This window comes from Diadema setosum, chromosome 17 (genome assembly GCF_964275005.1).
Source record: "Diadema setosum chromosome 17, eeDiaSeto1, whole genome shotgun sequence".
Lineage (NCBI taxonomy): Eukaryota > Metazoa > Echinodermata > Echinoidea > Diadematoida > Diadematidae > Diadema > Diadema setosum.
Window position 1 is genome coordinate 23,339,688 of NC_092701.1, and position 11,199 is coordinate 23,350,886.

An 11,199-nucleotide genomic window follows, 5' to 3' on the forward strand; every position below is an offset into this window, starting at 1 on the left:
TACCATAATTGTAACTTTTATGCAACGGGCCCCAGTTGAGATTATTCAGCTACACCCAATTTGTTACAGGGATTCTCAAAATATAATAGTCTATATCTGAGCTGGGCCAGTCTTCCAACACCATTGGCATTGTATCCCAACGGTATCGCGCTACCGGGCCAGTACTTTGTTATCCACTTTCAGTCATTCTTCGTAAAGTCTTTCATCTTGCAGTTGTTTTTCAATTTCCTATACAAAATAAATGTTTTCACAAGTCTGTACTCTGCTCTGTACCTGGAAGAGGTGTACCCAGGTAGATTATAGAATAAAAAGACCATACCGGTATTCAAATACAAATTTATACAATTTAATACAGTGTCCATTCTATGTAAAGTCCATTTAGTGAACAAATATAGACTAGCTCACTAACTGTTAGAGTCTATGTCTAGAAACAAAAATTATACTTGGATACTCAAAAGGCCTGGCGGACGCATGGTCTGGATGTGGCACTGCACTGCCCCTTTAGGCTTTATTTTTCAATGTCAATTTTATTTTTTAACACATAGGGGCCTAACGTTAAATCAAAGTAGGGGGCCAGGCCTGATTCAGTAATCTATTACAATTAGATCTATTTCACACACATCATGCACATGCACACACAAAACACACACAAACAGCCACTGCACACAGCAGCAACGTAAACCTAGAAAATGCCATGAAAAGCACATTACCTCCTTATGATTATGTGAACCCTACCATTAAGGCTTCACTATCACCTAATTGAAGGCTTGACTGCAGACTCAACACACACGCGTGCAGCAGTGCAGTGCACACACATCTATTTATCTCTAGTGAAACGACTTCATGCATACATTTGAACGAATGGGACTATTGGACAGTCACTGTAATGCATACCCGTGCCCGGCCTTGGCTTTGATTACGGCATATACACACCATGAATTAAATCGATGAAATTTAGTTACAGTAACAACTCACACCTATTTAAAAACTCGTGGAGACTGACTTCATTTAAACTTCAGGCCAATGATTATTGCGCTACAGGTGTGCCAGCGATACTCCGAACGTGTCTCGGTGCAGTAGCTGGCTGTTGACTTCACGTCCTACTACACACGGTAAACACGTTGTTGTTTTGTTGTTGTTTTTGTATTTCAGGCGCGTCATTCAAATATGAATATTTACGCCTTTATCTTTATAATATGATTATTTTACATATAATAAATGAAAAAATAAAAAATAACTTTTTACAATCATTTTTATGCGAGCTATGTGTCTGCTGTTATACGGTTGGGGCAAATAAGTTCTGGTGCATGCTGATGGCAAACTCTGATCAGCCCGGCTCGTTGCATTGAGCAGGCTTCTCGGTCGCGCACACAGACCTAGATCCCTCATTTGCCGCACTCAGGACCCTCTGCCCAACGCATATATTGTGCATTAAGCAGACTCCCGAATGCGATATATACACATCAAAATTATGATATTATTTCTTATATACTTTCCATTAAATAAACATATAATTTACAAATAATTCATTTTTTCATTATGTAATAAGCAAACATCCGGTTGTGCAGTGTGCAAATCTAAATTAAATAAAACTCGAAAAGATAATTATCTGTATAACTTTATTAGACTTATATAAGTCTTTTGGAAAACCTTCTTGTTCTCTTCACATATGAGATTAGTGCCCTCAAATGATCAACATTTTTTGTGGATAATACTTTTCTGATATCCCGTTGATCTATGCCTCCAATGTCTGCGATCAACATGGCTCTCTCTATCAAATATTTCGGACAATCATACAAAAAATGACTTAAATTTTCCTTTTCCGGGCAATGGGGGCAGTTGCCAGTGTCATGCAAATTTACTTTCCACTTATCATAATTCAGTCCAATATTACCCATACGGACTTGATGAATAAGGATTTTGTTCTTTCCTGTTTTTTAATCTGCACTCATATTTTCAACTTACATACTTCTGTACTTCTTTTAAAGGGGACTGTGTTTCTTCCCATCTTTTTTGCCACTTCTTATTAAAATGACTACTCAAAACACATTTAACTTCCATCTTATTGAGTCCATTATTGATTCCGATATGTTTCTCTTGTAGGGCTGTTTTTGCCGCTTTATCTACTGTCTCATTGCCCGTGATGCCACAGTGGCCGGGCATCCATTCAAAGTGTACTATCATACCCCTGAACAGCAGGTGCATCGAAAGAACGTGTATTTCTTTCACAAAAGCATCCTCGAATTTACATGTTTCAAGGGCCCGGAGAGCACTTAAACTGTCAGTAAAAATTACTACTCCTGTATACACATTACTAAGTTGTCTCAACCAGGTTAATGCCATAAAAATTGCAGCAAGTTCCGACCTATGTGACGACGTGAAATCCTGCAGTCTTTTCGATTCAATATATTTGTAATAGGGTGCGAAAAAAGCAGCTCCCACTCTGCCTGTTTGACTTCTGGATCCGTCCGTGTATACATGCAAGTAGTGACTCCACTTCTTTTGTGTAATTTCTAAACTCATTTGATTTTGAAACAATGGATTATCTGACTTCGATATTAATCCACTTAACTCAGTTGAGACATTCACTTTTGGGATATGCCAAAGTGGGATAGTTAAAGGAGTTACCGGCTCAACAGGCATATCGAGGTAGACTTCCTCTTTCATCTGCTTTATCCTGTTTCCAAAGGAGTTACTTGAACAAGTTTTGTTATCATAAAATCTATATTGCCAACAGTTCCCTCCATCTTCCAGCAAAGGGTGGCCGGGAGTTGTTTCAATTCTCTTGATATACTTTGCACTCAGCAGTTTTCTGGGATCTAAGGGCATCTCTCCTGACTCTGTTTGGAGAGTTCTCAGGGAGGTTCCAACTTTGCTACCCAAACATATTGTCAGAGCCTGATATTGAACTGAATTGAGTATATTTTTGACAAAATCAGATGCCGAGTCATATGCTTCACATGCATAATCCAATAAAGAAAGAATAAGGGATTTATATACTGTTATCAAATCCTTTATTCCACCACTCCATTTTGCATATGCCAAACATTTAAGTATATTTATTTTCTTTTTACTTCTACATGCTAAGTCTTATATATGCGATTTCCACGTTAACCTCTTGTCTAAAAATAATAACTCCGAGATATCGGTGTTCTTTTCTCTGAATAAGTGGTTGTTTGTCTAGATAGAATAAAATGGGCTCTTCTTTGTTGGATCGTGAAAACAGTATTGGCACTGTTTTGGGGGATGAGATGAGCATGCCCCATCTTTTGAACCACTCGTTAAGTATATTCAAGTATCCTTGTAAGCATAACACAACCTCTGTGATGTCGTTACCTGATTGCCATATTACGCAATCGTCGGCGTATAATAGGACTTTGGGGTTAGGCCTAACTGGAATATTCCTGAGCATCAGGTTGAACAAAATGGGGCTCAAAGAGCTTCCTTGGGGTAATCCGTTAACCATCTCCATTGTTTCAGATAGTGCATTGCCCACACGCACCTGAAAGGTGCGCTTTGACAGCATGTTTGCTATAAAATGTAGCAAATTCCCGCGAATGTTTGCCTTCCACAGTTTGACCAGGACGGCTTCGGGCCACAGTCTATCATAATGCTTTAACTAGATCAATAAATACTGCGACTGTTTTAATACTCACTTTTAAATTTTTCTGTATTTCATTTTCCAGGTGAATTATATTATCCACACAGCTTCTGCCTTTACGGAATCCATTCTGTATCGGAGATAATAAATCATTCTTTTCCACCAAGAAGTTTATCCTCTCTTTAACCATAATTTCCATAATTTTCATAAAACAGGGTAATAATGTAATTGGTCGGTAAGAGCTCAATCCTGTGGGGGGTTTATTTGCTTTCAGGATTGGGATCAAAATTGAGTGTTTGCATGCTTGTGGTATAAGACCAGTTTCCCAAATTCGATTGTAAATTAATAGCAAAAGTTCTTTAGAATGTACGGGCATGTTGCAATAAACTTCATATCCTATTCCATCCAATCCAGGCGTACCGGTAGTGCCTTTTCTTGAACTAAGTGCTCTCTCTAATTCCCGGAACTGAAAAGGTTCATTATAAACTAATTCACGACTGCTGTCAGAATCTGTCCTCACCGATCCCCAAACTTCACATATATCCTTATAATTCTCATCATTTTCCTCTTTCCCGCCTACACTACCGAAATATTTTCCTAAAACATGTGCTTTGCATTTATCGTTGATGATAATGTCCTCTTCGGAGTGTAAAGCAGGCATGTTTTTTTTTTTGTTTCACAGGTATTCCGTTTAGCCTCTTTATTGTTTGCCATACATTTGAAACTGAGGAGAAGCGGTTTAGTTTCGCACTGAAGGACTGCCAGTAGTCGTGTTTGTCTTTCCGGATGGTCCTCTGGGCTTCTGCTTTCCTTTGTATGAATTCGTTTTGCAAAGCCTTTGACCATTGTCTCCTTAACTTTCTCTGTATTTTGTTTCTCTGTTTTATTTTGTCCGTACAATCCTTCGTCCACCATGGGACAGGGTTGCGCTTAGTGTCTTTTGGGCGGTAGCTTGATATTCCTAATATTTTGGTTAAGCGTACCATAAATTCTTCAAACAACGTTGTTGGAGAGGCGTCTTTCTCGAATTTGTCAACACAATCACAGGCGCGGTGGAGCACCCCAATTATCTCGCAGAAATCCATCGGCAGCCGAGCCTCATTTGCATAAAGTAAACAACATGTACTCGCGTAGTTGAGAAAAAGTAAACAACTTCTCAAGCTAATAACAATTTCAGGAAACCTATTTTCGGATTAAAATTGAGTTAGTTTGAATTTGAAAACATGTCCGAATATGCACATATAACATATTAAAGGATTTGACAATGATAAAATGTGAAATTTTAGCGAAAACCTGGCGAGCAAAATTACCAAAAATATGCCTCGAAAATCATCCTAAAATTCACGAAGTGTGATTGCGGAACAAAAGCGCCATTCAAACAAAGTACACCGAAATTTATTTATCTGCTTGCATTTTAAATTTCATACCATAATATTCCCGGCCATGGTTGTGTCGGAAAAAACCAGAAGGTGATGTCAAAAATGACACGAACGCAAAGCGTACAGGTCGGTCCCATGTAATCGCGTCACTGTGGCGTTGCATGTCACAGCACACACAACGCATTGCTGCATGCAGCGTGCGCGGCAGCAGCTCAGCAATCACCGCCGTGCGACACTCAGCAAAATTGACTGCGTCACATGCAAACCAACAATGAGCACGAAATCCTGAATCTCACGTACCACGCATGCCCAATATTACGGGAAAAGGAATGACGTCATTTTCAATTGTTTCGCCGACTACAATTTTCTATTCCAAACCCTGTAGAAACAAGTTGATTTCTCAAAAAGTACAGGTGGTACAAAGCGAAAACTTTCACCATATATGGATTGAGGCCTGATGAACTTATGTTGCCAGTTTCGGACACATTGGAGCCCGGCCATAGTCCAGTCGGAAAAAAACAGAGAGCATGTTTTGCGAGAGGTGATTTTCAAAACGCTTTAATATCTCAAGTTCTAGTGCAGCAAATTTCATAATTTTTTCATCAAAAGGAAGGTTTTTAAAAACTTAGATAGTGTGGGAAGTTTGAGTTTACTAGCGGCACGCATAGCGGCACAAGGAGAAGGTAAAGATTTGACTTTTTCATGCACACAGTTTCGGGCAGCCGTGGATGCCCGTTGGAAATTCAAATAGAACGGGGCGATAATGAGATGCAAATTGGGGTGCTCCACCGCGCCTGATCAACAGTTAACTAATCATTACATAAGGAGGCACATTTCTTCCAGTTGATCTTTCTGAAAGATCGGTTTTCGCGTCCTGTGTTGATTTCACGTAAATGAAAAGGATTTGCGCTAATGTATAACTGAGTGCACACTACATAATGATCACTTCCAAGTGATTCTGTTAACACTTGCCACGTGCATTTACCGGCCAGGGTTGCCGATGTGATAGACAGATCTAAACAAGATGTCTTGCCGGTGTGACTATCCAGTCTTGTTCCAGAACCATCATTTAAAAGAACTAAGTTATCACACATCATAAACTTTTCAAGTAATTTACCGTTGAGATCTGTTCGTAAACTACCCCATAATACATTATGAGAATTAAAATCACCGACTATTAATACTTTCGATACATCTCTCACCTTCGAAAGTAACATATTCAGAGTATCATCATTCAATTTCTTGCAAGGATTATAATAATTCACTACCGACAACACGTAATCGTCCAAATATATATCAATCAGTTGCATCTCTATTTCTTCGTAAATTCGAACCTCCTCAAAACTTACTGAGTCATGAACGTATATAGTTACCCCTCCACCACGTTGTCCATTTTTTCTGTTTCTTGACAGTGTGGTGTATTGGGGAATATTTAACTCAGTATTTTCCGCAAACCAAGATTCTTGTATACATATCAAATGAATTATTCCTACATGTTCAGAATTTATATATCTAATCAATTCCCCTCCATGAGCATTCATCCTTGGGCGTTCCATTGGAGAATGACCAGCGCAGTCATGAAAAGGTTTCTGTTTAACGGCTGCATTTTGATCTTTCGACCAATACCTGTTCCACAAGAGAACGAATGAGTGCGAGTATCTCTTGTTCCTTTTGTTCACTTACGAAAATTAGAACAATTTTGACCACAAAGGAAATTATTTCCTCGTTTGAAGCATTCACAAGAAAGTTACTTCCAGGTGGATTTCCTTTTTGTTCAGTTTTGTCAGTAGTTGAGTTCGATGTTTGGCTTTCCACTACATTACCCTTATTTGTATCTGTTTTTCTGTCTGTTCCCACCATCAGATTGCTGATAGTTTCAACAGCTTGGCTTACAGTACTGGAAGGGAGAGATGGGAGAATGCGTGGCGCCGTTTGTTTCTGTGGTTTTGTTCTTGCCAACCCTTCGGCACCGGCTACCGGCAGATTGCCACTATTGGTTGCCATGGTTGCCGCTGAGGCATAGCTCACTCGATTGGGAAGAGGAGTTTTCTGTGTCTTTTCTTTTGTTTGTTCTTCTTTTGCCCGATACGTTCTTGCGGCCTCGGCGTATGACAAACTATGTACCGTCTTTAGCTTTTGTATTTCTTTCGCTCTCTTTATCATCTTACATCCATTGTAAGCCGCCGAGTGGTCGTCGCCACAGTTAACACATTTGGGATTTTCTTTTCTGGGACATTCCTCAAAAGAGTGAGATTCCCCACATCTGACACATCGGATCTTTGAACGGCAGTTGGCTGCCGTATGACCGTGACGCTGACACTTAAAGCATCTTATAACAGCTGGAATCCACTGTTTTACATTAAATGATTGAAAGCGGAGAATTACCTCTTCAGGGATTTGTTTTGAGTCAAATGTTAAAATGACACTGCGTGTTGGGGTGTAGAGAGTATCTTTCTTTTCCTGGTTGTAGGTTTTTCTAGTTATTCTCTTTACATTAATCACTTTTTGTCTTTTTAGTTCTGACTTGATCTCTTCCTCTCCCATTTCTATGGGTACCCCTGAGATAACTCCTTTGGTGCTCTGATGCTTTTGTGTTTTGACCGGGACATTACCGATTTGCTGAATATCGGAAATTTGTCTGAGTTGTTTTTCGTTGCGGCATTTAACTAAGACTCCTGCGTTCATACTTTTCATGAATTCTGGCGGGCTTCCTGACACATTTTGGATTGATTTGGCAATTACCAGTAAACTTATGTTGCGAAGAGATTTGGAACGCTCGATGGGGGTGATAAACACTTTCAGATCTGGAGGATTTGCTTTTGGCGTACGAAAGACGTTTTCGTAATTGTCATAGTCCGTTTCGGAATCTGTGGAATTTGACATAGAGTCCCTTCTGGTGCTTATCTCTTTCACCGTACTTGAGCCTTCTCTGTACTTTCGTTTCTTACGCCTGCCTGAAACAACTCTGTAATCTTCTTCATGAACTTTATCATAGCTAGTGTCGCTGTCTGTCCCCTTGGGGTCAAAAGCCCCTTTGGGGTCTACAGCTCTATCGTATTCTCGTGAGGCGGCAGCCACCGCCATGGTTTCACAAGACGCCAATCGGCGGGAAAGTTGAGTTATATCTATATTGGAGTGAAGTGCGAAATTCCGGATGTTTGCTTACCTTAAAACTGTTCGACGGCGTGCTTCTATAAAGACGTATATTCCAAATGCCTCAACTATGGCCCAAAACATGCAAAGTGAGTCCAAAATATCAAAATATCAAAATTATCCAAATAACAAAGATTCCAAGTTCGGAGCTAGAGGTGGACACGTCCGGCGTCCGTGACCACCGCTTAACCAAACCCTCTAGCTAGTCGTGTATAGTTCTGTGCTAGTCTGCCTTCCGGACTGTTGCATTGTGTATGCGACGGACAGAGCGCTAGCGTAAAGCGCTCAGTGAGCACTCGACATCAAATGACAAGGATCCATTTAAGGCGTTACATAAAACAAATAATAAATGCTTTTCATTCGTGCAATGGACAGAATATTTCATTCGGTGAAAGATGAAATCTTTGCACCATTCAACTCGGCTGCGCCTCGTTGAATAGATCATTCCATCTTTCACCTCATGAAATATTCTGTCCATTGCACTCATAAGCATTCATTGTGTGCATAAATTTGTCCTCATAATCTAGTATCTGTGACATGTTTCACTTTGGTACATGTAATCATGTCTCACAGAAAATCACAGAAACTCATTTCAGGGATGACAAAATCAAAAACAGAAGAACACACAGATGCAGATATATATTTTTCACTGTCATAATATTTCTTAGATTTATTTCTTACTTAGGTACCATTAAAACAAATTATGGTATCATGTGTCACTAATAAACATATATATAATAATCAATTAAGGGCTAGGTTTTCATATCTCGGTAACAAAAACTGGGAAAAAACATAGCACTGACTATCATCTACTTGAAGACAAATATCTACATCGCTAGGCTACAATATTGACTCTCCCTCAATACTGGCACCGACAGATTTCAATGGGATTGTGAAAATAGTCCAGGTGATTTCATCAGTTCCAGACAAATCAAACTAAATGGCAGTCAGCGTAATACATACAGTTTGTTTACTGTTTGCTGAAGAGGGCAAAATCATCACCATATGACACATATTACATTGTATTTTATCATGAATGGCATAATTCAAAAGATGTCCAAAACACTTATGAATACACAAATCAATTTAATCAAACTTGGGTAAAAAAAATAAAGAAAATACTGGGTACATTATCACTTTATTGATAGCCATTACATTAGCTGCCCTGTTTATTTTCCTATCAAATGAAACCAGCCTTATTGGTATTGCTCAGTGGATATGTATCTCAAAAGAATTTCACCACAGACTATGTGTATGGCGATATATAATGATCTTTTCTTCTTACTGTTTGACTCCCAAAATGTGTTCCCCTATGGGGAACACACTTTCTAACCACTTAAATGACACATGGATTTCGTGATCGCTGTTCCTAGAACAGGGTGATGAGGAAAATTTGACAGAGCTGCTACTTAAAAGAAACTGTAGTTATGAAACGATTACTGACGGACCTCACATAAATATTGTCCACCTAGCTGTATCAATTCATACATGAAAAGATATTTTGTTGCATCAAATTACAATATATTATACGGTGTAACATCTGACATGAGAAAGAACTCTAACCAATCTTGGAATGTCAAACACTTAAATAAAAGAGAGTCCTGTAAGACTATCTTCTCAAAAACAGACAACTTCAACCTCAAAACCCCACAATTTAATTTGCATTTCCTGAACTTCCCAGTAAAAGCAAATTGAACAAATGTTTTACAGACAACCATCTGAAATATCTTCTTTTTTTTTTTAACACATTCAACATCATCCTGTTTTTGTAAAGTGAAGAAATTCAAAATTCATTACCTGTGTCTCTACTATGATTCAACTAATACACATATCACAATTAAAAAAAAAAAAAATCTCCTCACTTGATAGAGAAGGTTCAATACTTTTTCTTCTTTTTTTCTTTTTGGATTTTGTCTAGTAACAATGAATTGAAAGGGTACAATCATCAAATCAGACACTAAATGATAATAAACAACATTCTTAACACCTGCCACTAATATAGCTAATACAAAAACTCTACACTGTTATTCCATGGGTCTTAATTATCACATGATCATTAAAGTTGTAATCAAAATTACATTGAAATATATATATGTACATACACACTTATGTTCACTAAATGCCTTTTTGTCAATCTACAGCGCATCACAACAAAGCCCATTTTATTGCACGTTTATCATGGAAATCACAATTAAATAAGTAGCTTATGCACAATTATAGCATACAATGCAGCTATATCTACATGTTACTAATTCTGAAAGAAATGCATAGAGTAGATAAGAGTCTTTATATACATGTCTCTGTTTTATCACAGCACATGATGTACATAAGTTAATAGCAAACATGAGAGTTCTATAGTTAACAGTAAAGCACTAAATCTATCAATATTCTATCACTTTGTATACTTACTGTTTCATTTTTTTTTTTGTCTTTACTTGAGTCTGCTTGGTTTATTCTCACAGGAAGCAATTACTGCATTGAAACATTAACATCAGTTTCAAAACCACAGAAACCATTCAAAAATTGTGTGTTCCAACTCGCACTAAAGTTACGGAATTGAAATCTTCGAGAGGATTGTAGTACAGTACATGTTGTAAGAAGATTTACAAAGTACATGTAATGTTCAAGAAAAGGGTAGTTTGATGTAAAATGTTAGCCATTCCTGTACAGACTTCTACAGTGTAATCCCACTCTCTATGACAAGTAAACAAAAGACTGTACTTTGCTGACAAATTTTAGGGGGGGGGGGGGAGGATGATGTAGATTTCCACTTCTTTTGTTACATGGAATGAGAAAAATGCAGCAACAAACATAAACCGCTGAAATTACCATAGCAACATAAACAAAGACATCCTCTCTTTCTCCAACATTCCCATACCCACATGGCTACAAAAAGTGAAAGTGAAACAAGAACATGATCTACCGACTTTGCACCCCCCTAAAGCCCCCTCCCCTCTTCTTCACACTCCCTTGCAATGGCTGCTGACATGAGGGAGCTTTAGATTTGCGGCACTGACATTTCAGACGAGTGCATTGGACATTCTCCTCTCTCCCTGCTTTGTGCTG

The 11,199-nt window shown here is 38.5% G+C and overlaps 2 protein-coding genes across 3 annotated transcripts in view; one reads left to right on the forward strand and one right to left on the reverse strand.

Moving 5' to 3' along the window:
* LOC140240477 (uncharacterized) overlaps positions 1 to 1,117 on the reverse strand; it is a 60,983-nt gene extending 59,866 nt beyond the window's left edge. The window contains exon 1 of one of the 2 annotated variants that reach the window (XM_072320252.1): positions 978 to 1,117. The gene's annotated coding sequence lies outside the window, so the exon portion shown is untranslated. The remainder of the gene's footprint in view (positions 1 to 977) is intronic. The other variant, XM_072320253.1, reaches the window with a different exon arrangement.
* The window catches only part of LOC140240476 (ficolin-1-like), a 69,037-nt gene that overhangs the window by 8,813 nt on the left and 49,025 nt on the right, over positions 1 to 11,199 (forward strand). The gene's annotated exons all lie outside the window — the stretch shown is intronic.